Below are 5,509 nucleotides of genomic sequence, written 5' to 3' on the forward strand. Positions count from 1 at the left end.
TGGTGCTAGGAACTGAGGACAACTGAGGCTTAAGTAGAGAAAGCAGATGCCTGGGAATGAATAATATTCTAAGCCAATTAAATCCCAAATTACAAAGCATAATATTGTCTTCTTGTGTCTATACAAATGGGACATTGCTTTAAAGTAAACTGTTCAAAAGACATAGGAGAGGAGAAAGGTAATATTAAATTACAATATAAGTTCAGTGTCCTAGAATGACCTGACCTTACAAATTAACAGAGTCTTATTAGGGGGAAAAGCTGATTAACTGTCTAGGGAAGGGAGCATAGAGAAGTGGTTGCAGATAGACAAAGAAGTGGGAGTCACTCGGGAGCACCTTGATGGGTGTGACTGGGATAAACCTAAGCTCCCTGTGGCTATTTATCCTACACATATCAAATATCTGTGTTATAGAAAAAGAAGCAGATTCACACTATAATTCTGAGTATTATATAATATATATTTAAATTGTGTAGTGTAAAATAATTTTTTTCAATCCCAAAAATGATATTTATTCAATATAGCTGCTAGCATGTTTATTTAATATTATTACAATGTTTATACATTACATATGAACAAACGTATACAAATCACTGGTTCAAAAGCCAATCTAGCTTAAGATATCTTTAATTTTTTATTATCATGTATTAACTGGTAATAGAAATTTTGCAGGTCACAAGGGAAAAGTGATTATTGTGATTTATATTTTGATTTTAGCATTGGAACTATTAAAATTCTTGGAAAGTTCTGATTGTGCAAACATTCACACCTTTTTCACGCCATCTTTTTTCAAGTATTGTGACAATGGGATTACCAATAGTCTTGATATTTAGTTATGGTGGGCTCACATTATTTTCAGATAATAGGGATAAATCTTTGTTTTGGTGGTAACAAATAATTTTGCTTCATGTTGAATGATAGAGTTCTCTCATTCTCTCTCACACAAAAATACACATACAGTTATTCCATTATTCTGTATTGTTCTCACTCACTCCTTCTTTATAATGCCTTACCTGTTTTCATAACTAAAATGCCTCAAATACATCAAAGTTCCATTATTTTTAAAATATAGCAGGTTAACATATTCTAGAGTTATTTGTAAGAAGTATTATAAAGAAGGACAAGTAAGCAATAGAGAGATTTATAAAAGGATGTGAAATACCAAGCACTATATCACAGTATTGTTTCCTTGAATGAATGACACTTGGAGTCTGGGACTCATGCCAGGAAGTAAAAGCATTTTGGGGCTGTGGTTTCAAGATCAAAAGATCAAATGTTTTTCATAATCTATCATGGAAAAGTTATTTTCTTGATTTATATGTTTCCTCCATTCTCAAGGATGAAAATAAATGATCTAAACAAAAATATTTAAAAAGCATGATTATTTGCATTATGGAAGTGTCAGGACTTTCAGCTCATTTAGGAAACTTTATATTTCGGAAATAACGGACAGCATATTATACTTTGTCATTATAGTTTTAGTACTTGCCTAATTATTGTATATAAACAAGATATTTAATGGGTCATTGTATATTCAAAATATAGTAAGTTTAATGCAATTTTTATAATTAAAGTTAACATAAAATGTCCCTGTGGACATTTATGCTAAACAAAATTAGAAGCTTTCAGATATTTAAAACATTTTGTCATTATTTGATTTCTATTCCTTTCAAAATTTAGGGAGAAATTATCAGAATAATGTCCTTGAAAATTTAAGAGTGATTTAAAAACAATTTTCATTTTTCTCCTGTTTATCCAGGCATCTTACATTTTTATAGCTCATTAATAGAAAGAATTAAAAATATTTTCTATAAAAATTAACTCCAAACATGGTATATTAATAAATATGTAATATTTATGAAAAAAGCAATTGTTTTTTCATATTTGGGGGATTCCCAAGCAATTGTTGGGGGTTCTGGAATACCTTTAGTCTTCTCCCTAGAATATTAGACTATTGGATCAGGTGGTCCAATGCTAAGGCCCTGTGGTAACAGGATCCACCAGTGCTTCAGGTAGGGACATGTGGTGCTAGGAAATGAATCTGGGCCTCACATATTCAAAGCATATACCATCATCCTGTGTTGTCTTCCAGGCCCTAATATTTGCAATTTTGTGTTGTTTTTGGTCTGAGGTTTTTTCTTTGTTTCATTTTGCTCTGGGGACCACACCTGACAGTGCCCAGGGCTTACCTGGCTCTGTGCTCAGCTATGCTCAGGGATTATTTCTAGTAGTGACCACAGGACTATATGTGGTGCTGGGGATTAAACCTCAGTCATTCACATACAAGTAATATAACTTAACCCCTTTACAATCTCTCTAGTCCTATCATAACTATTTTATGCTTGATAAAAAATAGGCTTGAATTCAGTATTTACTATGTAATGTTAAAAATACCTTACAGTTCTTATTTCTTTCTCATGAGAGCTATGGTTGGTGAAGGATACTATTAAACCTATTTTACAGAAAGGAAAATCAAGGCAATATTTTCAAGATTAGGAATATTCATATACCTAATAAATAATCAATATAAAATGAATTTTGTTAGGCATATAGGAAATTTAGAAAAAATAAAATTATTTCATAAATGAATTTGTATTAGCAGAAATTTAACATGGTTCATCGTCAAATCTTTATGCTTTGCTACTTGTCTTTCAAATTTTTTGTGACTTAATTTATATTTATTTGATTAAAGTACCTTTAGATGGCTACATATAGCTTTAATTCCAACAATAATTGTTGGGAGAGAAACACCTGTGGTCTGCTTTGTAGGGAAACTTGTTGCAATGTATCACAGCTCAATGTTATCTGGGGACAGGATGTTTCTGGCAAATGCATGGTGAAGGTGTGGTCCTATCTACAGAAAACATGTTTGTTCTGATCTCCCCGTGTGTGACCAGTTGCACTCTCCCACCCGCCTCCTCAACCTATATAAAGGCTTGATGTCTCTCAATAAAGTGGATCTACTTTACCGGGCTCCCACCTTGCTCGTGAGCTTATTTCTTATTTCTCCGAGGAGGTGGTGGCAGGTTTGCTCTTTTCCCCAGACCCTTCCCCTTAGCTGGAAGGAAGCTTCGCCCTTCCTCAGAACCCTGATCAGTGGCCCCTTGCTTAACGAGGGAGTGCACTGAACAGAGGCCAGGAGAAGACCAATAAAGAGACTTTAAATATATATATATATTTAAATATATACATATATATATATTTATCAGTGCCTCATAAGACACAGTAGAAAAATACACACTAAGACAAAAACCAAGGATAGAATGGTTATAAACATTAAAAATAAAGTTTTACTATGATTTGTATTCATTCATTTACTCTGTATATGTTCCTTTTGTATTTCTAGATAGGTCACTTCTATTTCTCTTATTCACAATTAAAACTATAGACAGACATCAATGTCTAGAAAATGTGTAAGAGAATTCCAATAAACTTGTTCTTCAATAAAACAATTATAATTTTTAGAATTTAATTTAAAAATACACCATTTGCAATCTCTAGAACTGGAGATAAAATTATACAGAAAATGAGAAATTTTTATTCAAGAAAATCTACAAGACTTACAATAGCAAAGTTGTGTTACTGGTTTTCTGCACCATGTTATACATGAGAGGATTTCTACATTGTGCAAGTGTTGTTAAGATGTTTTTACTTAGCTCCAGTTACAAATATAGAAATATGGTAACCTACTGAAATGAAGGCCTCACTGAAATGTCATTCCTTTATATAATTAATGTACTGAATGAAGAAAACCTTTAACCTAATTTTCTTTACTCTCCTAGGTTCTCATTCAAATTGAAAGAGGGGTAAAGACTTTCTCAAACATATAAATGCTGATAACATGTCTATAATAACCAACCCAGAAGAATAAGACTGGATTGCCTCCTATAAAATGCTACTCTTCCAGGTCATAGGGAGGTCCAGGGATTGATACACATGCTTTGCATATGGGAAGCTAAGATTCAATTGCCTCCACTGCAGGACTACAAGTATCATTGGGACAGACCCCAGAACAATTTACCACTTTACTGCAAGTAATCCCTAAGCACCACTAGCAGTAGTCCAAAAATGGAAGAAAAAAAAAATGCTGTTCCAGGGCCAGAGAGATAGTACAGTGTGTTGAGCACTTGCTTTGCATGCAGTTTCATCCCTCGTTCTTCACTTTGTCTCCTGTGTTCAAGAGCAGTGTTCCCTGAGTATAGAGTCAGGACTAAGCCAGAAGGTGTTTCCCCAAATGAAACCAAGAAATTCTAGGAATTGCTTTAGCTTCATCTACTGTATTCTGATATTTGAATAAACTATATTGTTTTTACTGTCATTTGGTTCTATGGTGATTAAGACTGAGTGTGGACATAATCAATTTTACCATCAGGATGACATCAACTCCCTGTGATAAACATTTCTGTTTCATGTAAGCTGAAAGAAATATTTTCTGTGTAATAAATAAAGGGGATGGAGAGATAGCACAGCGGGTAGGGCGTTTGCCCTGCAAGTGGATAACCCGGGTTTGAGTCCCAGCCTCTCATATGGTCTCCTGAGCACTGTCAGAGGTAATTCCTGAGTGCAGAGCCAGGAGTGACCCCTGTGCATCGCCAGGTATGACTCAAAAAGAAAAAAATGTTTGGGCTGGAGCGATAGCACAGCCAGTAGAGTGTTTGCCTTTCACACAGCCAATCCGGGTTCGATACCTCCGTCCCTCTCGGAGAGCCCTGCAAGCTACTGAGAGTATCCCGCCCCCATGGGAGAGCTTGGCAAACTACCCGAGGCATATTCGATATGCCAAAAACAGTAGCAATAAGTTTCACAGTAGGGACATTACTGGTGCCCGCTTCAGCAAATCCATGAGCAAAGGGAGGACAGTGACAGTAACAGTAATAAATAAAGAAATAAGTGTAAAGGTGTCCAATGGATATACACATGCATATGAAGTATAATGTTAGACTACACATGAAGAGAATGCCTGACATCTAAAATGAAGTAACCCTATTAGGTTGTTATACTACAATTACAATATTGATCATTACACCTCATACATTGTTGAAACACTTACATATTCTAGATTATTTAGCATAGTTATTAGTTTTTGATTACAGGAATATTTGTGAAAGTGAAAGATTTTGTTTTTCTTAAATTATTTTATTGAATACTATTTTATGTTACAAACTGATGTTTATAGTTGTTTTATATCTAATTGACTATGGTTAGTTCTCCAAATTGATGTTTGACTTCGGAGTGAATACATAGGTTTGTTTGAGAGCTCATTTTGCATCCAATTATGTGAACATGTAATTCCTTTATTAGTGATTAATTATGTGGATACTTTGCATTTCTCTGATAATGTAGGATAACACTGGTTTATCCCTCCTCCCTTGCCACAAGGTGTTTAGGTTTAAGTACTCTGGAGACACTCCCATTCTTTTGTTTATCTGTAAACTTTTCTCTGCATCCTCCTTCCCAACCAGCTAATCACCTTTTCCTAACCAGATTCTGTAAGATTAGATTCTTCTAA

Source organism: Sorex araneus, chromosome 2 (genome assembly GCF_027595985.1).
Source record: "Sorex araneus isolate mSorAra2 chromosome 2, mSorAra2.pri, whole genome shotgun sequence".
Lineage (NCBI taxonomy): Eukaryota > Metazoa > Chordata > Mammalia > Eulipotyphla > Soricidae > Sorex > Sorex araneus.